The sequence below is a fragment of the Rattus norvegicus genome, chromosome 16 (genome assembly GCF_021556685.1).
Source record: "Rattus norvegicus strain SHRSP/BbbUtx chromosome 16, alternate assembly SHRSP_T2T, whole genome shotgun sequence".
Taxonomy (NCBI): Eukaryota; Metazoa; Chordata; class Mammalia; order Rodentia; family Muridae; genus Rattus; species Rattus norvegicus.
In genome coordinates this window covers 22,191,433-22,218,569 of record NC_141549.1, presented here as the reverse complement: position 1 = coordinate 22,218,569, position 27,137 = coordinate 22,191,433, and the positions used below count along the sequence as shown (strand labels likewise).

Here is a 27,137-nt window from a genome sequence, read left to right as displayed (position 1 = left end):
GGGGAAGAGCCTGGACCACATGGGCACTGGGGAAATTTTCCTGAATAGAACACCAATAGCTTAGGCTCCAATTTCAACTATCGAAAAATGAGACCTCAAAAAATTGCAAAGATTATGCAAGGAAAAGGACACTGTCATTAGGACAAAATGGAAACTAACAGATTAGAAAAAGATCTTTACGACTCCTACATCTGATAGAAGGCTAATATGCAACGTATACAAAGAAATCTATGTTTAGACTCCAGAGAATCAAATAGCTCTATTACAAAATGAGGAGGTGCAAACTTAAATAAAGAATTCTAAACTGAGGAATATCAAATGTCCCAGAAACTCCTAAGGAACTATTGAATATCCTTAATCATCAGGGAAATGTAAATCAAGAAAATGAAGAGATTCCACCTCACACCAGTAGAATGACTAAGAACAAAATCTCAGGTGACAACAGATGTTGGTGAGGATGTGGAGAAAGAGGAACACTCCTCCTTGTAGGTGGGAGAGCAAGCTGGTACATCTCTAGAAATTACTTAGCATGTTCCTCAGAAAATTGGGCATAGTACTACCTGAGGACCCAGCTATACCCCATCCTGGGCATACATCTAAAAGGGGCTCCAACATATAACAAAGACACATGCTCAAATTATGATCATAGCACCCTTTTTGTAATTGCCTGGAGCTGGAAAGAACCCAGATGTCCCTCCATGTACAAAGTACACATTGACACACTCATGTCTTCAGGTCATATGTAGCAGAGGATGACCTTTTTGGGAACCAATGAGAGGAGAAGCCCTTGGTCTTGCCAAGGCTCCACCTCCCAGTGTAAGGGAATGCTAAGACAGGGAGGTGGGAAGGGGTGAGTGGATGGGTGGGAAAACACCCTAATAGAAGAGGGGGAGGGGCAATGTGATAGGCGGTTCATGGATGGGAAACTAGGAAAGGGGATAACATTTGAAATGGGAACAAAAAATATCAAATAAAAATCCCCCCACCCCCAGAATAGGGAGGCTAAGTTTAGAATAGACGTAGAAGGAACACCCATTCAGAGCCTGCCCCACATGTGGCCCATACATATACAGCCACCAAACTAGATAAGATGGATGAAGCAAAGAAGTGCAGGCTGACAGGAACCAGATGTAGATCTCTCCTGAGAAACACAGCCAGAATACAGCAAATACATAAGTGGATGCCAGCAGCGAACCACTGAACTGAGAACGGGACCCCCGTTGAAGGAATCAGAGAAAGGATTGAAAGAGCTTGAAGGGACTTGAGACCCCATATGAACAACAATGCCAAGCAACCAGAGCTTCCAGGGACTAAGCCACTACCTAAAGACTATACATGGACTGACCCTGGACTCCAACTGCATAGGTAGCAATGAATAGCCTAGTAAGGTCATCAGTGGAAGGGGAAGCCATTGGTCCTGCCAAGGCTGGACCCTTAAATAATGGGATTCTTGGGGTGAGGTAATGGGGGGAGAATGGGGAGGGGAACACCCATATAGAAGAGGAGGAGGAGGGGTTCGGGGGATGTTGGCCTGGAAACCGGGAAAGGGAATAACAATTGAAATGTAAATAAGATACATCCAATTTAATATTGACCGGGAAAATAAAAGAAAAGGAAAAAATCGCCCCCCCGCAGAAAAATAATGAAGCGCTTTTGCGGTTGGTAAACCTCACTTGGTAAAACATTTGCCCTGAAAACCTGACTGTAGATGTGGGGATAAGGGGAGCCCCAAGGCTTACTTGCCTGCAAGTGTGAATAGCAATGTGCTCCAAGATAGTAAATCAATCACACGAGGGTGTGGCTGGGTGAGGTTTCTCTCCAGAACAGAGGGACCAGGGGTGGAACCCACAGGGAGGCCTGATGGCCTGAGTTCAGTCCTCAGAAGCCAGAACAGAACCGTCAGTTGGCTCTGTCCTCTGACCACTACACACTTAGCTCCACATGTGTGGGGCACTGGAAAGTGAGAGAAAGACAATGGCAATCTCTAACCTTCACATGTATATCAGTGCAAAATCAACAGAACAGAAGGTCCTCACTCACCTTCTGTGAAGGGGACATGGTCACAGTTCCTGTTCAAAATGTCTTTTATCCATTAGCAAACAGGTAATGTTGATCTAATATTCATTATTGATATTGCCCTAAAGTTGACAATTTGTCTTATGATAAATTTTCGAGTGCTGTCTATTATAATTAATGCTCTATATATTAATAAAGTCTTCATAGAATCAGGGGTTATGGAGGGGGGATGGGGATAACATTTGAAATGTAAATACATAAAATATCTAAGAAAAAAGAAAAAAGAACAAAAAGAACAAAAACAGGAAAAACAAAAAGAAAATCTACATGGGGGCATGGCAGTGACCAGCTCTAGTTTTGGTTTGAATAACACTCAGTTCTGATTGCTAGGACACACAGGGCAGCTCACAACTGTTTATAGCTGCAGCCCCAGGGGAACCAGCACCAGGTTCTACCACATATGGTACACAGAAAATACACAGAGGTAAAACGATTGTGTGTGTGTGTGTGTGTGTGTGTGTGTGTGTGTGTGTTTGCCCGCGTGCATGTGTGTCTGTATCTGTGTGCCTTTTTGTATGTTTACACAACTTAAGTTATACATAAAAATAAAATGAGGTAGTTTCATTAAGGCCTAGGACCTGCTGTCACACAGGGTGGAGGTCTCATATGACTAAGAGCTTTCAGCAGGTATAGACTCAGGAGTCCCCAGGCTTGGGCTCTGTCTTCAAATCATGGGTCACCTGGTACCCATCATGAAAAGGATGCTTAGGGATCCTGAAGAAAGACAAGCAGCTAGGGAGAGCAGCAGAACGCCTTGACTTGCTGTTTGGCAAATGGTGCTGCAGAGACTTGTGAGATTGCCTGGGCTCTGTTAATGTTTTTGGGGTTTTGCTTTGGTTTGGTGTTTTGAGCCAGGGTTTCTCTGTAGACCAGGCTGCCCACAAAGTGAGATTCTATCTCAGAAGTAGTAAGTTACCTTGCCAGAGACGGTGTCATCTGCTTCAGATGTCTTCTGTGAGCCCTTGTAGAAAGGTTGCTGACTGATTTATGTGATGCCACAGAGCTGTTTGTAATGAGGCAGGAAAACAGGGACGTATGTGAGGGCTGCCTTTGCTCCTTGTGTATCACAGGCCAAATCCTTCCTTCCTAAACTCCAGACTTGCGCGCTGCCCCTTTACCTCTTGAGCAGATGAAGTCCTTGTGGAGATGACCGCAGCTCCATCCTGCAGTTGTTGGTTCTGACAGACAGCCCCGAGAGACCACAAAGCCTTTAAGGATAGGGCGTGTTCTGGAAGTCCGCTGATGTGGGGTTCACCCACACTGGACAGCCTAGACGGAGCAAGTCTCACATCCGCCATCTTGGTGAAGGCCCACAACAGCTCCAGGAAGCGGAAGTACATGGATCGGGGGAGGAGTCCTCCAGCACTGGTTAGAATGGACAGTCTCAAAACGGCCAGGGAGGTAAACGCCCCAAGCATGTCCAGGATCGAGGCCACTTCTCTTTTCATCACGGAGAGGTCTCTGTGACCTCTGTCTCAGTACTTTTCTCCCTGACATGATTTATTAATACATGTATGTTATTTTGGGGTTATTTATTTTTCCACTACTGTCAATGCCAGTCACCTTAAAAGGCAATCATTCACCTATTCCAAAAACACTGTGGGTTTATTCTACATTTCTCTCAGCGAACAAAAGCAAAAAGTGCCAAGTATAACAGTTTAATATTTGTCACCAAGTTAAAAAAAGAAATGAAAAAAATACATATATAAATACATATATATACACATATATATTTTTATATATATATGCATGCATGCGCCAAGGGAATACATACGGAGCCAAAAACTAACAGAGGACACAAGGCTCCACCTAGACATCTTGTGTCACACAATTTCACCTCCAGTAACAGGAATGGGTAACAAACTGCTGAGTCATTAACCATAGGGTCCTATAGGAAGCCTCAACTGTCACAGGCTTGTGTCAAGACTATTGGTTGGTCTACACAATCTGATGTTCAGGACTGATTTCTGATGGTAACACTTCTGTCATCACAGTGGGAGAGGTTGAGCCGGGGTCTAGCTAGACTCTTCACCCTACTAACCAGAGTTCATAATACTGGAAGGTACCCTGTCTGCTACTGGAGGGCAAAGGTAATCCTCAATATCTGTCACCTACAAACCGTGCAACCTACAATGACAACTATGTGGAAGCCCAAAAGCATCTTCAAATCTAATTCCAGGTGATCTAGACCCCTCTTATATCTTCACAGGCCCAGACATGCATGTAGTGCACCGACAGACACATAGGCAAAACTTTCACACATAGGAAATAAGCATAATGTTTCAATAATAATAGGTTCACAGGTATGTAGTAAACTTATGTGCTAAGTTCATTACTTACAAGCGTACAATGTAGTAGTGGTTTCTTAGTACTTTATTAAAGTCATGCTCCCATTACCCTATTGTTTTAAAAACATTCTCATCTTTGACAGGAAACCCTGGGCCATTACAAGTTACTCTTTTTTACTCCACAGCCTACCCCCTATCAACTTTTTAGGCACCAGTTCCAACTATCCCTCTTTGATGATAGAAGTATGACCTTCAAATATAGAACCTTAAAACCAGGTTGTGTACAGCTCCAATGCCATTGCAATAGCCCATAATATGAATGGTTTTCTGAGGGGCCCTTTGATTAATGAGGAAACAAGCTGGTACCCAATCTAACTTCTGCTTTACGTTTCTCATTCTGTTAGTGTTTGTTGTTGCTGTTGTTGCTGCTGCTGCTGCTGCTGCTGCAGTTGTTGTGTTTAATTGATTGATTTCTTTTTGTTGTCTTGTTTTTGAGGTTTTGTTTGATTGATTGATTGATTGATTGATTGATTGATTGTGTGAGTGCGTGTATGTCCGTGTGTGTGTGTGTGTGTGTGTGTGTGTGTGTGTGTGTGTGTGTAGCATCCCTGGCTGTCCGATACCTAACTCTGTAGACCAGGCTGGCTTTAAACTCATGGAGAACTACATGTCTCAGCCTCTTGAGTGCTGGGATTAAAGGCATATGTCACCACCAACCAGTTCATTCTAGGTATTTAATAGAAATTAATGATCTAATATAAAAATAAAGCTTTTTGGTCATTAAAAATGCTATTTTCACTGAGTTTACGGATTGTAATGTGTTTTCATGTTTTAGGATTATTATGAATACCTCTTGTCATTGCTAGATACTAGTCCATTGTATTGATACGCCACACTTTGTTTACCTATTCATCATGCTATACTTCTTGGGGTTCCTCCCTTTTGTCATTTGTAAGTTCTGTGCACATTCAGCTGCTTGAGGCTGAACCATTTTATATTTATAGTTCCAACAGTAATATAGAAGGTTGCTATTTCTCAGTTCCTTTACAGTCTCACATGTGCCATACAAGTGCTCCACCACTGACCTACACACTCAGCATATGAATATATATATATCATTTTATTATACTATATGTTATATATAAATGAGAAACTTATAAGAGTATTTGTGAAATGTATGTGTCAACTACACTCCAGTGCTCTGTGAACTGAGCTATCGAAGTCTCTTCAAAACAACTACAGAAAATACTTGCAAAGTAGGTTTTATACCAGGAAAGCAGGGATGGTTCAGTTACAAACACTCAACAAGTCATCTGCCATATAAACAAACTGAAAGAAAAAATCAGCAATTGATGACAGAGTGGAGACTGAGGGATACTAGCCAAACTTGATACCCATCTGTGGGCAAGCACCAATCCTTGACATTTCATAATACTCTATAACAGAGTATTTTATAACAATTATAACAATTACAGACAAGTGTTTAGCATGGCTGTCCTCTGAGAGGCTCCACTGAACAGCTTACTCAGACAGATGCAGACATCCACAGCTAAACACTGGGTAGAACTTAAGGACTCATATACAAGATTCAGAAGAAGGATTGCAGCCCTCAAGGGGAATGAAACTCCATAGGCCGTCCAGCAGAGTTAACTAAACTTGACACTTTGGGCTCTCAGCATCTGAACCACCAGCAAAAGAACATACAGGGGTTGGAGACAGGCCTCCCAGTACATGTGTGGCAGATATGCAGCTCGATATTCATGTGTGGCCTGAGCAACTGGAGCAGGGGCTGGACCAAAAGTTGTTGCTTTTCTGGTTGGTATGTTCTTCTAGCTAGGTATCTAGCTGGAAATCTCTGGAGAAAGGTCTTGAAATCCATTGCCCATGCTGACCTTTTACTGTTGAGATTTTAGACATCTTTATATATTTTGGACAAAAAATTGCTATAAGCCTATACCTTTACATAAACTTCTGGAAATATTTCAAACAGCAGGAAAAACACACTGACTTCTTCTGGACACAAATGAATTAAAAAAATCAGGAACTTGAGTGTCAGGCCCTGGTGTCTTATACAATTATTTATTGTACTAAAAATTATTTACTTCCCTTAAAATGTTGTGCTTGTCTTCACAGTTCGAGAGCTGCCTTCCATGTGTGAAGCAAACTCGCACTGCCTCTAAAGTACTTGCACATCCTTACGTGTTCCTTAATATTGTCTAAGATTTGATGTACTTAGAAAGTGACAGAAATATTAGAAATGCTTCTGCTTTTTAAATGAAAAGAATGTCAATGGGAAGAAATTTGTAGGAAAGCAACCATTGAGATGACACAGCACCTAAGATCATTTTCCATTCAAGCCTGATGACCTGCAATCTTGGTAGGAGGATCAAACCAATTCTAAGACATTGCAGTCTCACCTCTACATATGGACTTTGTCACTTACACACACACACACACACACACACACACACACACACACACACACACTCAGAGAGAGAGAGAGAGAGAGAGAGAGAGAGAGAGAGAGAGAGAGAGAGTGGGGAGGGGCAGATATTACTGCCTTGTTCACATGATTTGCTCAACCTGTTTTCTTTTTTTTTTTTTTTTCCCGGAGCTGGGGACCGACCCAGGCAATGTACACTCCCTTCACATATTAAGTGCATGTAGTATATATCGGGAAGAGATTTAACTGAAAGACGGAGTTAGAGGTCAGTGTTTGGTCAAACTATAGGCTCTATGGTGGAGGGTTACAGTGAAGACAGCACAAACCAGAAACCTAGAAGCACTACATACAAACAGCTAAAGGCAAGAAGGCACATGTGTGATGGGAAGCTACAAAGGAGTGGACTGAGAGTCTCTGAGAGATTAAAATGAATACTGAACAGTGGCCTGATTGATAAGGTTGGCTTAGTGCAGGCTGTGGACACTGACAACTAACCTAAAGGAAGGGCTAAGTCCTGAGGAAGCAGTGCATGAGCCTAAGTGGCATCTGATTTTGTGCAAAGGGGGACAGAGCTGCCATCTCAACAATGCAACACATTGACCTCTGTTGAAACCCTGGGCAGATAGCTACAGGGTTACACATCTGGGTCCATTGATCTCCTTGGACTGTTTTTCTCACAATGCTCTGCTGCCTTTCCTTTACAACTTTATAACATGTGAAGACCTGACTCCATAACTTACCATTTCTCCAATTGTCATCTGCTGTTCATGATGTCACTTATTTCTGAAAAAATTTAATTCAATTGGATATATATATTCATTCTTGTTACTGGCCTGCTACCTGCCTAATCACGAAAAAGAAGAAGAAATGAGTCATTTTCAGGACACTGCAGTCACAGAGACATGGATTCTCCTTGATCAAGGTTCCAATCTCCTGGATTGTGTCATCTGGTAAGTGCGTGAGAAGTATTTGTTCTTTTCACACATAAAATCCTGTTCACCAAAATCAGTGAGTGCACAGTGCACCCTTCAGGTGCAGACCTGACCTATTAGACTGAGAATAAATTTTAACAAACATCCATGCTCAGTGGAATCCAAACATCACATCTGTCTTCCCAAGTGGAGGATATTTATACTCATTAAATTGCAGATATTACTAAAATACCTAAATACTGAAGGGAAACCCAGGGTGGCTGGTGCCATTGTGCCGTCCTTAGGTGATGCTCCCACAGGTCCTCTGAATGCACGAAAGGGAAAGTACTGACCTCTACCTTCATCCACTCAGCAATTCCTTGTTTGAATCCTATTGACTTCTTAGTATTACTTCTCAGATTCCATGTTGTTTTTTCTTCTCTTTTACTAGGGACTTGGTATTATGTCTGTAAGTCACTCACTACAGTAATCTATCACCCCAATCTCTTAGAATCTCTACGTTTATTTGCTATAGAGATAATGAAGTCTTGAGGGAGAGACGTAAAGGAGTCATCCCATTTAAAATGGAGTTACCACCTTCTCTGTACACTTTCCAGGTTGGGGTCTCTGTGTTAGTGTCTATAGCCTACAAGAAGATGATGCTTTTCTAATGAGGGTTCCAAACACAGATCTATAGCTATGACAGTCATTTCATTGATACGGATAAGAGTACTGAGTTTTCCTCTTGGCTCAGGACATACCTACTCTTAGGGTTTTGGCTGCTTTAGCAGTTTCAGGCCTGGCTTCCATCACATAGAGTGTGTCTGAAATAGAATCAGGAAATAGAATTATTTCCATAATATGTGTTCCACTACTGTACCAGAACATCTTACGAGCCAGTAACTGGTTTACTTTGCAGTATTTGTAGCTTTGGGATAACCATGTTTGCATTTCTGTTCTGAAATCATGCAGACTAGTTTACGTATCATGAATGCTACTTGGTAGGTGTGAAGCTTAATAGATAAGGTTTATCTTGGTTTGTATTGTAAATATACTTATTTTTATAAGAATCTACTAAGATTTTTATGAATGGCAGAGGCATCATATTCAGTCAAATGATGATGATCATTGATTTATGCCATGTTTTAAATTTCAGGAGGTATGATTTATGAATGGTTGCTTTTATTCTCTGTGCTATAGGACTAATGTTCAGGAAGTACCATTCTGTACAGTAAAGTCAAACATATTTCCTACTTTCTCCTCTGCCACATTTGTTGTGTGAAGTATTATGCAGATCCGTATGTATGTGATGTATGTGGCATTGACTTCTGTGCTTGGTGTAGAAATGGACTAAGTTTCTGTCTTCTGCATGCAGTTATCTCTATGGATCAGTGTAATTTGATAAAGTGCTGTCAATTCCCCATATACTGTGGATGTTTTCTTTATTTTTATTTTGATTTTTTAAATTTATTTATTTATTTATACTTTTCTTCAAACCCTTCTCCAAATTTTGGCTTCATATTTCCTACTATAAATATTTTTGTTCCCCCTTCTAAGAAATACTGACACATAGACATTTTGGTTGTCCTTCTTCTTGAGCTTTATGTGATCTGTGGGTTGCACCTTGGCTCATCTGAGCTTTGGGGCTACTATTCACTTATCAGTGAGTGCACACCATCTGTGTTATTTTCTGGGGTCACCTCACTCAAGATGATATTTTCTAGTTCCATCCTTTTGCCTATGAATTTCATGAAGTCATTGTCTTTTTAATAGCTGAGTAGTACTGCGTTTGTGTAATTGTACCACATTCTCTGTATCCATTCTTTTGTTGATGGACTTCTGGGTTCTTTCCAGATTCTAGCTATTAAAAATAAGGCTTCTATGGACTTACTGGAGCATGTTTGTCTGTTATATGTTGGAGCATCTATTGATTCTATGCCCAGGAATGAGTATACCTGGGTCCTCAGGTAGTACTATGTCCAATTTTCTGAGGAAACTCCCAACTGATTTCCAGAGCAGTTGTACTGGCTTGCTATCCAAGTAACAGTGGAGGAGTGTTCCTCTTTCTCCACATCCTTGCCAGCATCTGTCATCACCTGAGTTTTTGTTCTTAGCCATGCTGAGGGGTGTGAGGAGGAATCTCAGCATTGTTTTGATTTCCATTCCCCTGATGACTAAGGTTGTTGAACATTTCTATAGGTACTTCACAGCCATTCAATATTCCTCAGCTTAGGACTTTAGTTGTGTGAACAGACACCATGGCCGAGGCAACTCTTAAAAGGACACCATTTCATTAGGGCTGGTTTACAGCTTCAGAGGTTCAGACCTGTTATCATCACAGCAGGATCACTGCAGCCACCAATCAGACATGGTGAAGGAGGATCTGAGAGCTGTAGATCTTCATCTGGATGGTCCTACAGAATACTGCCTTCTAGGCAGCTAGGATGAGTGTGTTAAACCCCTTACACACAGTCGCACACCTACTCCAACAGGGCCACACCTACTCCAACAGGACCATGCTTCTAATAGTGCCACCCCTGAGCCAAGGAAATATAAACCATCACATCCAACTCCACCATATTAATCCTTCTGACCTAGGAGCGTGGGGCCTTTCCATGTTACTGTATCTTCTTCTGTTAATTTACGTTAAGTTTAGAGTTTTTAACTGTACAAGTCATTCAATTCCTTGGTTATATTTAATCTATAATATCTGTGAGAATCTGTTAGTTTGCTTATTTGCAGAGTGTGCTGGGTATTTGGATTTAAGAAACTAACTTGGTTTGATGCATTCCTTTTCCTCTAATACAATGCTGAACAATTGAATAGCTGCAGGGGAATTTTGGTGGAGGCTTTAGAGTCTTTTGTGTATATCAACCACCCAGGCCTAAATAAAGTGACATTGGCTTCATTCTTTCAAGGGTGTACATCTATCTCATTCACTTGTGCTGTTATTCTAGCTAAGACTTCAATGATTTTATTGAACAGGGGAAGATCAAATATACTTTTCACATTTCTGATTTCTGATTTAGTGTGAATGCTTGGGCATATATATTTTAGAATGATACTTGCTGTGTACCATTCTTATCTTGTCTTTATTATATTGAACTGTATCCTGGGTCTGATGGTTTATATGTGTGAAGCCCAGGGAATAGCAATATTCCAAGTTGTGACCATGTTGGAATGTGTGTCACTGAGGTGTAGGCTTTAGGACCCTGATCCTAGCTGCATGGGAGTCAGTCTTAAACTAACAGCCTTCACATAAAGATGTAGTCTCTCAGCTCCTCCTGCACCATGTCTCCCTGGATGCCACCATACCCCTACCTTGATGATAATCAAGTGAACCTCTGAACACATAAACCAGCCCCAATTAAACGTTGTCCTTCATAAGATTTGTCTTGGTCATGGTGTCTATTCACAGCAGTAATACCCTAACTAGGACACTGGGTATCCCTATTCTCTCAAGGATGTCTTTCAATACTAACGTTGAATAATTTCAAAACCATTTTACCTCTCCTCAGTTGGTCATATAGACTCTGACTTTAATAATGCAATAAATAATATTTAATCCTCTAGATAGACAAGATCTTATCTGCATCTCTAGGATCATGAGAGCTTGATAATGGTGAATTATCATTTTGATGTAGATATGAATAATTTCTTAAAGGGTTATACTGACAATTTTACATCTACAAAGATCCAAAGAATTTTTAATTAGTAAATAAATTAATCAATTTTACACTCTAGATATTATTCCCCTCCTGGCCCATTCCCCAAGAATTCTGGATCCCATAACCCCCCGCCAATTCTACTGGGGATATCCACACCCACAAAACGTCTAAACTTCCTGGGGCCTCCAATCTCTTGAGGATTAGTGGCATCTTCTGTGACAGAAGCCTGACCAAGGGGTCCTCTGCTATATATTACATATACTTTTGTTTTATTTTTTATATTTTTATTCACTTTATATCTCAATCATTGCCCCCTCTGAGACCATCCTAACACCATTCTTCCTTCCATCCCACCTCTCCTCCTCCTCTAAGAGGTTGAACTCCCCAGCCCCGTGAGTATTCCCGCACCTTGCCACATCAAGAAACAGCAGGATTACGTTCATCCACTCCTACTGAGTCTAGAAAAAGTATCAGATTTCACAGACAAGAAACGGCTTTAAAAAGAGCTCCCACCCCACTTTTAGCACTCGAAATAAAGAGTGAGCTGCACATCTTCAACAAATGTGTGTCAGACAAGGTCTGCTTCATGTACTACATAGTTCAGTCTCTGAGAGGTCCCAAAGGTTCAGTTTAGATGACTCTGTTGGTATTCTGTGTAGTTGATGTTCTGTTCCAGGCCCTCACTCATTCCCCTAAATCTCCCATAAGAGTCTGTAGGCATGATACAATGTTTCACTATGGGTTTCTGAATCTGTTTCAGTCAGCTGCTAGGTAGAACCTGTCAGCGGAGGGTTAAGTGATTCCTTTGTCTTCTAGTATAACAAAGTATCATTAATATTGTCAGGAACTTGTACTTGCCTGTGGATGGGTCTAAACTTGGACCTTTATAGGTTGTCCATTCCCATAGTCTCTGCTCCACATTTCTCTCTGCATTTCTTGTAGGAAGGATAAACTTGGGGTCAAAAGTTTTGTGTCTTCTTATGGGTTGTTGTCCTTATATTCCCACTGGAGTTCCTGTGTGGCTACAGAAGTGGCATCTTCAGTTTCCATATCCCCACTGCCAGGAGTATCAGCTAATGTCACCACTATTTACCGTGGGAAATTTCCCACTCCAGGTGTCTGGTATATCCTCAAGATGTTCCCACCTTCCGCACCCCACAACTCTGTCTCTCTCTGCCTCTGTCTGTCTCTCTCTCTGTCTCTCTGTCTCTGTCTCTGTCTCTCTCCTCTCTCTCTCTCTGTCTCTCTCTCTCTCTTATTCTCTCTGTCTCTCTCTCCCTCTCTCCAGCTATAGGTTTTCATTTACACTTCTGGTTCTCCAGCCCTCTCTTCTGTCTCTCCTCAAACTTCATACTCAACTCATTCCCTATTCCTCTTCCTATCCCTCTCTTACTCAGTCCTCTCCCTACATATTTCTCCTATGACTATTTTATTCCCCCTCCTAAGTGAGAATCAGGTATTTTATATTGAGCTTTCCTTCATATTCAGTATCTTTCTGTATATACGGTATATTATGATTACACTGTAATTTTGACTAATAAGCACTTATAAGTCAGTACATTAAATGCATGTTTTTGGGTGTGGGTTACCTAACTCAGGATGATATTCTCAATTTCCACCTATTTGCTTGCAAAATTCAAGATGTCTTTGTTTTTCATAGCTGAATAGTATTCTACAGTGCAAATGTACCACATTATTTTTTATCCATCCTTGTTTTAGGGGCAATTGAATTGTTTCTAGTTTATGGGTATTATGAACAAAGCTACTATGATCATAGTTGAGCAAGTGTCCCTGTTGTATAGTAGGTAACCGTTTGTGTAAATGCCTAGGAGAGGTATAGCTAGGTCTTGAGGTAAAATTATTTTGAGTATTCAGAGAAAATGCCAAATTAATTTTCCAAATTGATTGTACAAATTTCTACTCCAGCAACAATGAAAAAATCTTTTCTGTGCTCCACATCCTTACCAGCATGTACTATCACTTGAAATTATGGACTTAGCCTTTCTAACAGTGTATATGAAATCTCAGCATCATTTTGATTCTCATTTCAAAGATGGTTAAGGACTTTGAACATTTCTTTAAGTGCTTCTTGGCCATTTGAAATTCCTTTGTTGAGAATTCTCTGCTTATCTTTGTACCCCAATTTTAATTGATAAACCCAGGGACCCGAAAGCCTGACCTGGGAGGGCTTAAGAAGTAGTGCTCTCTTGAAGAGCTCCAACTGCCATGGACAAAAACAAAGCAAAATTACACTATAAAATAGGGAAAATCAATGTGGGGCTTAGAGGAATGACTCAATATTGATAAGGGTTGGTTGCATTTTCCAACAACCTATTTCTATTCTCAGAATCATCCAGTGCCTAAGAGCACTTACATCTCTGGGACCTGAACCTCTCTTCTGGACACTATAGGTGCAACATAGGTGGTAAAAACAGACACCCATGGGTAAGTATGTATTATTTTGATATTTGACCTGTATAGATACTTAGCATGTATTTCTGTGCACCAAATGAATGTAGTGTCTGTAGCATCCAGAATAGAATTCAACATCCCCTTCAAACTGTAGTTACACACAGTTGAAGGCCAAAATGTACAGCTGCATATTAGGCTCAGGTCTCCTAGAAGTGCAGTTAGCCAAAGCTCTTAACGACTGAGCCATATCTCTAGACCTAAAAATATTCCAAAGGATAAAATACTATAGAATCAATTTTTAAAGTGCACTGAAAATTTCAGAGTTGCAACAGAGTGTAGGGGGATGCAATTGTTGCAACCAAAGTAACAACAAAGAAGTTCTAGACTCATAAACAGTGAATTTAGAAGGAGAGAACTATTTTCTTGATCAGTAAGCATGAAAGAGTAGGAATTAGGTGGACCTCGCTCTCCTACAGGATTAAGAATGGAAAAAGAGTCAGTTTTAGAATTCAGAAGACAAAATTCTCTTCAACATAGAACATGGAATGTTTTGAGGTCACTTACCATCTTCTAAATTTCCACAGACATTTTCTTCTTTAAACTGCCCTCAGAAAATATTTAGTTCCATTGATTTCCAGTTTTTATAGGAATAGCCCTCTACTCTTTTTCATTTCATTCGTAAGATTTTTTATTTACATATGAAATGATTCCCCTCCAGAAAACCTCAGCCCATCACATCACCCCACACCATGCCTCCACAAGGGCACTCCCCACCCTCCCACCCACTCCCACCTGCTTCCCTGCCCTGGCATTCTCCTTCACTGGGGCATTGTGTCTTCACAGGACCACAGGCCTCCCTTCCCATTGATGCCCAACAAGGTCCATCTTCTGCTCCATATTCTGCTGGAGCCAGGGGTTGCTCCATGTGTATGCTTTACTTGGAGCTTTAGTCCCTGGATGCTCTGCGGTATCTGGTTGGTTGACATTGTTTTTCTTCCTATGGGGTCCTTTCTCTAACTCCTCCATTGTGGTCCCACTTCTCAGTCCAATGGTTTGTTGAGAACATTGCCTCTAAATTTCTCAGGCTCTGGCAGAGCCTCTCAGATGACACCTATATCAGGCTCCTGTCAGCATGCACCTCTTGGCATCCCCAAGAGTGCCTGAGTTTGGTAACTGCATGTGGGATGGATCCCCTTACGTTGCACTCTCTGGATGGCCTTTCCTTCAGTCTCTGCTTCACACTTTGTATTCCCTCCTATGACTAATTTATACTCCCTTTGTGTAGGGGTGTGTGTGTGTAGGTGTGTGTGTGTTTGTGTGCGTGTGTGTGTGTGTGTGTGTGTGTGTGTCTTTCATTCAGGAATGTAAACAATTGAGGCACGCTGTAAACCTCTCACTGGGATTTATTAAATAAATATTAATTCTATGTTCATATTGTGTAAACATTTGTGTTTATATCCTTGGTAAACTGTGATCATATTCACAATGAGGCATTTCCTTTCATTTTTCTGACGTTTCTTGTTGCTATTGTCAATATAATTGAAATAAGGTGAGGTTGGACTCTTGAATGGACACACAAGGCAGGGCCTTGTTTTCACACTTTTCTGCTTTATCAGGAGCTCTGAAGAATTAGCTACCGTATGCAGAAAAACCGTGGACTAAACCCTTCTGAAAATGTGCTGTCAACAGAAACAAAATCCTGCGCTTCCTTCACTACATGATTTTTATAAAGCTATTAGAATAAATTGATGAAGTTCCTCATCACAAACATCTCCCCATTTGATTTCAAGCAGGCATGGTAACAGGATCGGCTCTGCATGGCAAACCTGAGGCCTGAATGATGTAGGAGGAGGAGCCGGAGGCAGAGATGGATCTTTGCTATCAGCATGATTTATTGTGTGCTGTCTCCCAGGTTTATCATGTCCCTATTTATGTTGTGAGTGTGTGGGGGTTGTGGGTTTTTGAACATTTCTATGTTTAATATTTAATTGAATACTGTTGATATTTACTTTGTATAATTGACAGACTGTGTGAATTTTCTCTTGATAACTGACAGACTATTGGAAATTCCTATGCACAATTGGCTTGCTGTGGTCATTTCCTATGCATGCATGGCATGCACTTAGTTTTTCCTATGGATGACTCTCAAGCAATGTGTGTGTCCTCTAGATGACTAACAGACTGTGTGTGTTTCCAATAGATGACTGAAAGGCTGTTGACTTTCTCTGTGGATTTTCAGAGGATATGGGCATTTTTTAGAAATGGTTCTAAGGCTGTGGGCAATTCCTATGGGTGTTTGATAGGCTGCAGGTTTTTCCCACAGATGGTTGCCAGGTTGGGGGTCTGCCATGTAGGTGACAATCAGGCTGTAACTCCTTCCTACGGATGATTGACATGTTGTAGGTGTTTCCTATGAATGCCTGACAGGTTGTGGGTACTTTCTATGGATGATTTGCAGGTAGCAGTCAGCTAATACGGATGACTGACTGGAAGGCTGTGCATGTTTGCTATGCATATTGAACAATTGTAGATGTGTACTATGTATGGTTGACAGGCGTTGGGTGTTTCTTATGAATGATGGACAGGGTGTGGGTATTTCCTGTGAATGACTGACATAGTGTGGGCTTGTACTTTGGACAAGTGACAAAGTTGGTATGTGTTTCCTACGGTTGAGAGACAGGCTGTTGACTCTACCTATGAATAATTGACAGGCTCTAAGATATGTTATGAAAGACTGACAAGCTGTGGGTCTCTCCATTGAATGAGAGGCTATGGGAGTTTCTAATGAATGACTAACAGGCTCTGAAGGGTTTGTATATAACTTTGTGGGCATGTCCTGTGGGTGATTAATAGACTATGGCCATTTGTTAGGTCTGATTGACAGACTCTGATAATTTCTTCTGGGTGACTGACAGGTTTTGTGAGTTGCTGATAGATGATTGACAGGATGAGGGGGTTTCCAGTGGATGACTGACAGGACATGGGCAATTCTTATGGATGGTTGCCAGGCTGTGGGCTTTTCCTTTGGATAATTAACAGGCTATGTAGGTTTTAGGGACAGATTTTTGATAACCTGTATGACTTGTGGGTGACTGACATGTTGTGGGTCTTATGCTAGATGACTGACACAACATAGGCATGACCTACAGATGCAGATCTACAGACTATTTGTATCTCCGTAAATTTTAGCAACAAATGAAAAATTGAAACCCCCAGTCACCAATACTTTGACTCTTTTCATTTCCAAATTTCATTTTTTTACACCCACGATTAAGGTTTCCATATTTGCTGCCATTAGGATCACCACATACTGCTTAGGTAATAGATAAAGTATCCATGGTAACACAGGGGCTAAAAGGTAGTAAAGCAGGACCTCAGGCTTTGTGGTAAAATGGTCGATGTGTCCCTGGACTTACAACAAATTGGGTAAATATAAATACAAGGAGATAACCTATGGCATCCAATCTCCTATACATGAGAGTCCAAAAGGTTTCAGCAAAAAGAAACGAGGTTTCCAAATAGCAAAGTTCATTTCATGTTATATTTACATTCATATAATGTAAGGAAGCTTGACTGGGCAGAGGAATGTAAAGGTTGAGGAATGGGAAGATCTTGAGATATATTAGAATGTGTATTATACACAATAGATATTTAAGTTACATGTGGGGAATAAATGGACTGACAGAATGCAAAAGTAAAGTTGGACAAATCAGAGTTTTAAAGAAAATATTCAATAAGCAAAAGAATATTTTCAAAATATAATTCATTCTTGCATTATTTACATGAAGCTCTACCTTAACAACTAATTAACACCCTAAAATAACAAAATGATCAAGAAGCATATGGACTTCAGAAAATATGCTGGTGTATCATCAATTCTCCTTCAAGCAAAAAAAATAGGAAATGAGAATGAGAGTGTAGATCCCTAATCTCAAATCCCGTGGGGAAGAGAGCTGAAAACTGAGAAGTGCAGAACATCCTGAAACCGCAGGACACTTCTGCTCACCTCTGCCCACATCCCTGGTCAGACAGGAAACTGCATAGTTCTTCTGGACACAGTAATATAGGAACTGTTAGCAGCAGGTACCTGCAGTTCTGGTCGGTGCCCAGAACTGAACTGAATGAGTCAAACAGCTCCCTGCTCCCAAATCCTGTGGGGGAGAGAGCTGGACCCTCAGAAGTGAGGACACTCCTGAGAAATCAAAGGAGACTACCCTCTGCCCACATTCCCAGCCTAAGAGGGAATGGTCTAGTGTCATCTCTGCCTGCTGGGTGCAGGGACATAGGAGCAGTCGGGGGTGGGGGATCCTTCCAATTCCTACCTGTGCCAAGAGCTCAAAGACAGTCACCAGGAGCACCTCCATACCTGAGAGCAGAGCACCTCTTCCCAGAAATGGCTGAAAGAAAACAGGAAAACAATTCCACCTGAGTGCTGACACAGAGGCCCGTTGAAAGAACAAAAAAACAAGAATAGCAAAAACTATACTCAACAATGAAAGAACTTCCTGGGGAATCACCATCCCTCACCACAAACAGTATTACAGAGCAATAGTCATAAAAACTGTATGGTATTGGTACAGAGACCTGCAGATAGATCAGCGAAATAAAACTGAAAATCCAGAAATGTTTCCACACACCGTTGGTCACTTAATCTTTGAAAAAGGAGCTAAAATCATCCAATGGAAAAAAAGCGTTTTCAACATATGGTTCTAGATCAATGGAGGACAGCATGTAGAAGAATGCAAATAGTTACGTTCTTTTTTTTAATCTTTTATTAGATATGTTTCTTTATTTACATTTTAAAAGTTATTCCCCTTCCCAGTTTCCGGTCCATCTGCCCCCATCCCCTCCAATATCCTCCCCCATATGGGTATTACCCCATACATTCCCCTTACTGCCCCCCCACATACCCCTGCACTGGGAGTCCAACCTTCGGAGGACCAAGGGCTTTGGGTCCATTCTTATCTCCCTATACAAACCTTAAGTCCACATGGATCAAGGACCTCCAAATCAAACCACATGCACTGAAAGTAACAGAAGAAAAAGTAGGGAACTGTCTCAAACACGTGAGAACTGGGAAAAATTTCCTGAACAAAACACCAATGGTTTATGCTCTAAGATAAAGAATCAACAAATGGGATCTCATAAAACTACAAAGCTTCTATGAGGCAAAGGACACTGTTGTTAGGACAAAATAGAAATCGACAAATTGGGAAAAGATCTTTACTAATACTACATCTGATACAGGGCTAATATCAAAAATATAGAAAGAACTCAAGAACCTATGTTCCAGAGAGCCAAATAACACTATCAAAAACTGGGGTACAGAGCTAAACAAAAATTCAAAGGTGAGGAATATCGAATGGGTGAGAAGCACCTTAGGAAATGTTCAACATCCTTAGTCATCAGGGCAATGCAAATCAAAACAACCCTACAATTTCACCTCACACTAGTCAGAATGGCTAGGATAAAATCTCAGGTGACAGTAGATGCTGGTGAGGATGTGGAGAAAGAGGAACACTCCTCCATTGTTGGTAGGATTGCAAACTGGTACAACCAATTTGGAAATCAGTCTGGAGGTTCCTCAGAAAATTGAACATTCCACTACCTGAGGACCCAGCTACACCTCTCCTGGGCAAAGACCCAAATGGTGCTCCAACATATAACAAGGACACATGCTCCACTATGTTCATAGCAGACTTATTTATAATAGCCAGAAGCTGGAAAGAACCCAGATGCCCTTCAACAGAGGAATGGATACAGAAAATGTGGTACATCTACACAATGGAGTACTACTCAACTATATGATTTCATGAAATTCAGAGGCAAATGGATGGAACTGGAAAATGTCAACCTGAGTGAGTTAACCCATTCACAGGAAAACACACATGGTCTACACTCAGTGATAATTGTATGTTAGCCCAAAAGCTCAAATTACCCAAGATGCAATCCCCAGACTCCATGAAGTTCAAGAAGGATGACCAAAATTCAGATGCTTGCAATCCTTCTTAAAATGGGGAACAAAAATATTCATAGGAGGGTATACGGAGGCAAACTTTACAGCAGACACTCAAGAAACGGCCATTCAGAGCCTGCCCAACATGTGCCCCATATATATATATATATATATATATATATATATATATATATATACAGAAATACTCACACAGAGAGAGAGAGAGAGAGAGAGAGAGAGAGAGAGAGAGAGCCACCAAAACTAGGTGAGACTGATGAAGCTAAGAAGAGCATGATGACAGGAACCGGATATAGGTCTCTCCTGAGAGACACGAGCTGAGCATGTCAAATACATAGGTAAACACTAGCAGCAACCTACTCAACTGAGAATGGGGCACCCTTGGGGAAATTACAGAAGGGACTGAAAGATCTGAAGGTTCTTGAAACCTCATAACAATATCAAGGCCTACCATCCAGAGCTTCCAGGGACTAAATCACTACCCAAAGACTTTACATAGACTGTCCCAGGACTCCAACTGCATATGCTGCAGAGTTGGAATATCATTTTTGGGCACCAGTGGAAGGGGAAGTCCTTGGTCCTGCCAAGGATGGACCCCAGAGCAGGGAAATGTCGGGGGCATAGAAAGGGGGAGTGAATGGGATGGCCACAGTTATGATGAAGGAGGAGGGGATAGGAGGCTTACGGACAGGAAAATGGGAAAGGAATGTACATTTGAACATAAATAAATATATCCAATTAAAAAGAAGAAAAATAAAACAGACTGAAGGAGCTGAAGGGGCTTTCAATCCCATAGGAATAACAACAACATCAACCATCCAGACCCTCCAGAGCTCCCAGAGACTAAACCATCAACCACTAAGCCACTACCCAAAGACTATACATGGACTGACCCTGGTCTCCAACTGCATAGGTAGCAATGTAGTAGGGCACCGGTGGAAGGGGAAGCCCTTGGTGCTGCCAAGACCTAATGCCCAGTGAACAGGATTGTTGTGGGGAGGGTTGTAAGGTGAGGAGGATGGAAAGGGGAACACCCATATAGAAGGGGAGGGGAAGGGGTTAGGGGGATGTTTGCTTGGAAACCAGGAAAGGTAATAACAATTGAAATGTAAATAAGAAATACTCAAGTTGAGGAAACAGACCAGATAAACAGTTCTCTGCACCCAAATCCCGTGGGAGGGAGAGCTAAAACTACAGAGAGGCAGACACACCTGGGAAACCAGAAGAGACTGCACTCTGCACACATCCAGACGCCAGAGGAAAACACCAAACGCCATCTGGAACCCTGGTGCACGGAGGCTCCCGGAAAGAGCAGCGCAGATCTCCTCGGTTGCTGCCGCCGCGGAGAGGACTTAGGCAGTACCCCACGAGCACACTTGAGCCTCGGAACCTCAGGTAGGACCAACTTTTCCCCTGCAAGTGACCTGCCTGCTGAACTCAAGACACAGGCCCACAGGAACAGCTGAAGACCTATAGAGAGGAAAAACTACACGCCCGAAAGCAGAAAACTCTGTCCCCATAACTGGCTGAAAGAAAACAGGAAAACTGGTCTACAGCACTCCTGACACACAGGCTTATAGGACAGTCTAGCCACTGTCAGAAATAGCAGAAAAAAGTAACACTAGAGATAATATGATGGCGGGAGGCAAGTGCAGGAACCCAAGCAACAGAAACCAAGACTACATGGCATCATCGGAGCCCAATTCTCCCACCAAAATAAACATGGAATATCCAAACACACCAGAAAAGCAAGATCTAGTTTCAAAATCATATTTGATCATGATGCTGGAGGACTTCAAGAAAGACGTGAAGAACACCCTTAGAGAACAAGTAGAAGCCTACAGAGAGGAATCGCAAAAATGCCTGAAAGAATTCCAGGAAAACACAATCAAACAGTTGAAGGAATTAAAAATGGAAATAGAAGCAATCAAGAAAGAACACATGGAAACAACCCTGGATATAGAAAATCAAAAAAAGAGACAAGGAGCTGTAAATAGAAGCCTCACCAACAGAATACAAGAGATGGAAGAGAGAATCTTGGGAGCAGAAGATTCCCTAGAAATCATTGACTCAACTGTCAAAGATAATGTAAAGCGGAAAAAGCTACTGGTCCAAAACATACAGGAAATCCAGAACTCAATGAGAAGATCAAACCTAAGGATAATAGGTATAGAAGAGAGTGAAGGCTCCCAGCTCAAAGGACCAGTAAATATCTTCAACAAAATCATAGAAGAAAACTTCCCTACCCTAAAAAAAGAGATACCCATAGGCATACAAGAAGCCTACAGAACTCCAAATAGATTGGACCAGAAAAGAAACACCTCCTATCACATAATAGTCAAAACACCAAACGCACAAAATAAAGAAAGAATATTAAAAGAAGTAAGGGGAAAAGGTCAAGTAACATATAAAGGCAGACCTATCAGAATCACACCAGACTTTTCGCCAGAAACTATGAAGGCCAGAAGATCCTGGACAGATGTCATACAGACCCTAAGAGAACACAAGTGCCAGCCCAGGTTACTGTATCCTGCAAAACTCTCAATTAACATAGATGGAGAAACCAAGATATTCCATGACAAAACCAAATTTACACAATATCTTTCTACAAATCCAGCACTACAAAGGATAATAAAGGGTAAAGCCCAACATAAGGAGGCAAGCTATACCCTAGAAGAAGCAAGAAACTAATCGTCTTGGCAACAAAACAAAGAGAAGAAAAGCACACAAACATAACCTCACATCCAAATATGAATATAACAGGAAGCAATAATCACTATTCCTTAATATCTCTCAACATCAATGGCCACAACTCCCAAATAAAAAGACATAGATTAACAAACTGGATACGCAACGAGGACCCTGTATTCTGCTGCCTACAGGAAACACACCTCAGAGACAAAGACAGACACTACCTCAGAGTGAAAGGCTGGAAAACAACTTTCCAAGCAAATGGTCAGAAGAAGCAAGCTGGAGTAGCCATTCTAATATCAAAAAAATCAATTTTCAATTAAAAGTCATCAAAAAAGATAAGGAAGGACACTTCATATTCATCAAAGGAAAAATCCACCAAGATGAACTCTCAATCCTAAATAACTATGCCCCAAATACAAGGGCACCTACATACGTAAAAGAAACCTTACTAAAGCTCAAAACACACATTGCACCTCACACAATAATAAAGGGAGATTTCAACGCCCCACTCTCATCAATGGACTGATCATGGAAACAGAAATTACACAGAGACGTAGACAGACTAAGAGAAGTCATGAGCCAAATGGACTTAACAGATATTTATAGAACATTCTATCCTAAAGCAAAAGGATATACCTTCTTCTCAGCTCCTCATGGTACTTTCTCCAAAATTGACCATATAGTTGGTCAAAAAACGGGCCTCAACAGGTACAGAAAGATAGAAATAATCCCATGTGTGCTATCAGACCACCACGGCCTAAAACTGGTCTTCAAAAACAATAAGGGAAGAATGACCACATATACGTGGAAATTGAACAATGCTCTACTCAATGATAACCTAGTAAAGGAAGAAATAAAGAAAGAAATTAAAAACTTTTTAGAATTTAATGAAAATGAAGATACAACATACCCAAACTTATGGGACACAATGAAAGCTGTGCTAAGAGGAAAACTCATAGCGCTGAGTGCCTGCAGAAAGAAACAGGAAAGAGCATATGTCAGCAGCTTGACAGCACACCTAAAAGCTCTAGAGCAAAAAGAAGCAAATACACCCAGGAGGAGTAGAAGGCAGGAAATAATCAAACTCAGAGCTGAAATCAACCAAGTAGAAACAAAAAGGACCATAGAAAGTATCAACAGAACCAAAAGTTGGTTCTTTGAGAAAATCAACAAGATAGATAAACCCTTAGCCAGACTAACGAGAGGACACTGAGAGTGTGTCTAAATTAACAAAATAGAAATGAAAAGGGAGACATAACTACAGATTCAGAGGAAATTCAAAAAATCATCAGATCTTACTATAAAAGCCTATATTCAACTAAACTTGAAAATCTACAGGAAATGGACAAGTTCCTAGACAAATATCAGGTACCGAAGTTAAATCAGGAACAGATAAACCAGTTAAACAACCCCATAACTCCAAAGGAGATAGAAGCAGTCATTAAGGGTCTCCCAACCAAAAACAGCCCAGGTCCAGATGGGTTTAGTGCAGAATTCTATCAAACCTTCATAGAAGAACTCATACCAATATTATCCAAACTATTCCACAAAATTGAAACAGATGGATCACTCCCGAATTCCTTCTATGAAGCCACAATTACTCTTATACCTAAAACACACAAAGACCCAACAAAGAAAGATAACCTCAGAACAATTTCCCTTATGAATATCGACGCAAAAATACTCAATAAAATTCTGACAAACCGAATCCAAGAGCACATCAAAACAATCATCCACCATGATCAAGTAGGCTTCATCCCAGGCATGCAGGGATGGTTTAATATACGGAAAACCATCAACGTGATCCATTATATAAACAAACTGACAGAACAAAAACCACATGATCATTTCATTAGATGCTGAGAAAGCATTTGACAAAATTCAACACCCCTTCATTTTAAAAGTCATGGAAAGAATAGGAATTCAAGGCCCATACCTAAACATAGTAAAAGCCATATACAGCAAACCAGTTGCTAACATTAAACTAAATGGAGAGAAACTTGAAGCAATCCCACTAAAATCAGGGACTAGACAAGGCTGCCCACTCTCTCAATACTTATTAAATATAGTTCTTGAAGTTCTAGTCAGAGCAATCAGACAACAAAAGGATTTGGTCAAGGGGATACAGATCGGAAAAGAAGAAGTCAAAATATCACTATTTGCAGATGATATGATAGTTTATTTAAGTGATCCCAAAAGTTCCACCAGAGAACTACTAAAGCTGATAAACAACTTCAGTAAAGTGGCTGGGTATAAAATTAACTCAAATAAATCAGTAGCCTTCCTCTACACAAAAGAGAAACAAGCCGAGAAAGGAATTAGGGAAACGACACCCTTCATAATAGACCCAAATAATATAAAGTACCTCGGTGTGACTTTAACAAAGCAAGTAAAAGATCTGTACAATAAGAACTTCAAGACACTGAAGAAAGAAACTGAAGAAGACCTCAGAAGATGGAACGATCTCCCATGCTCATGGATTGCCAGGATTAATATAGTAAAAATGGCCATTTTACCAAAAGCGATCTACAGATTCAATGCAATCCCCATCAAAATACCAATCCAGTTCTTCAAAGAGTTAGACAGAACAATTTGCAAATTCATCTGGAATAACAAAAAACCCAGGATAGCTAAAAGTATCCTCAACAATAAAAGGACTTCAGGGGGAATCACTATCCCTGAACTCAAGCAGTATTACAGAGTAATAGTGATAAAAACTGCATGGTATTGGTACAGAACAGACAGATAGACCAATGGAATAGAATTGAAGACCCAGAAATGAACCCACATGCCTATGGTCACTTGATTTTTGACAAAGGAGCCAAAACCATCAAATGGAAAAAAGATAGCATTTTCAGCAAATGGTGCTGGTTCAACTGGAGGTCAACATGTAGAAGAATGCAGATCGATCCATGCTTATCACCCTGTACAAAGCTTAAGTCCAAGTGGATCAAGGACCTCCACATCAAACCTAATACACGCAAACTAATAGAAGAAAAACTAGGGAAGCATCTGGAACACATGGGCACTGGAAAAAATTTCCTGAACAAAACACCAATGGCTTATGCTCTAAGATCAAGAATGGACAAATGGGATGTCATAAAACTGCAAAGCTTCTGTAAGGCAAAGGACCCTGTGGTTAGGACAAAACGGCAACCAACAGATTGGGAAAAGATCTTTACCAATCCTACAGCAGATAGAGGCCTTATATCCAAAATATACAAAGAACTCAAGAAGTTAGACCGCAGGGAGACAAATAACACTATTAAAACATGGGGTTCAGAGCTAAACAAAGAATTCACAGCTGAGGAATGCCGAAGGGCTGAGAAACACCTAAAGAAATGTTCAACATCTTTAGTCATAAGGGAAATGCAAATCAAAACAACCCTGAGATTTCACCTCACACCAGTGAGAATGGCTAAGATCAAAAACTCAGGTGACAGCAGATGCTGGCGAGGATGCGGAGAAAGAGGAACACTCCTCCATTGTTGGTGGGATTGCAGACTGGTACAACCATTCTGGATATCAGTCTGGAGGTTCCTCAGAAAATTGGACATTGAACTGCCTGAGGATCCAGCTATACCTCTCTTGGGCATATACCCAAAAGATGCCTCAACATATAAAAGAGACACGTGCTCCACTATGTTCATCGCAGCCTTATTTATAATAGCCAGAAGCTGGAAAGAACCCAGATGCCCTTCAACAGAGGAATAGATACAGAAAATGTGGTACATCTACACAATGGAATATTACTCAGCAATCAAAAACAATGACTTCATGAAATTCATAGGCAAATGGTTGGAACTGGAAAATATCATCCTGAGTGAGGTAACCCAATCACAGAAAAACACACATGGCATGCACTCATTGATAAGTGGCTATTAGAACAAAACCTTGAATTACTCTAGATGCAATCCACAGACCACATGAAGCTAAAAAAAAGAAACGATGAATAAAATACAGATGCTTCCACTCCTTCTTAAAATGGGATAACAGAAATATCCATAGGAGGAGGCAAAGTTTAGAGCAGAGACTGAAGGAACAGCCATTCAGAGCCTGCCCCACATGTGGCCCATACATATACAGCCACCAAAACTAGATTAGACTGATGAAGCTAAGAAGTGTGTGATGACAGGAACTGGATATAGATGTCCCCTGAGAGACACAACCAGAGCATGTGAAATGCAGAGGTGAACACTAGCAGCAAACTACTGAACTGAGAACAGGACGCCCTTTCACAAATTAGAGAAAGGACTGAAAGAGCTGAACGTGCTTGCAACCCCATAAGAACAACAATGCCAGAGATTCCAGGGACTAAACCACTACCCAAAGACTATATATGGACCCAGGGCTCCAACTGTATATGTATCAGAGAATACACTTGTTGGTCACCAGTGGAAGGGGAAGCCCTTGGTCCTAACCTGGTTGGACCCCCAGCTCAGGGGAATGTAGGGGTGGGTTGTAAGGGGGTGGATTCGTGGAGGGAGACCCTTACAGGGAAGGGGGAGGGCATTGGGTGTTTATGGACAGGAAACTGGGAAAGGGAATAACATTTGAAATGTTAAATAAAGAAATATATCCAATATAAAAGAAGAAGAAAAATAAGAAAAAGTTAAAGGAGGGGGAGGAGGAGCAGGAGGAGGAGCAGCAGTAGCAGCAGCAGCAGGAGCA

At 41.0% G+C, this 27,137-nt stretch overlaps 1 long non-coding RNA gene across 1 annotated transcript in view; it reads left to right on the top strand.

Moving 5' to 3' along the window:
• The window catches only part of LOC148000458 (uncharacterized), a 91,690-nt gene that overhangs the window by 37,017 nt on the left and 27,536 nt on the right, over positions 1-27,137 (top strand). Inside the window, exon 3 of the long non-coding RNA XR_015639731.1 lies at positions 13,734-13,831. This is a non-coding gene — a long non-coding RNA (uncharacterized LOC148000458). The remainder of the gene's footprint in view (positions 1-13,733; positions 13,832-27,137) is intronic.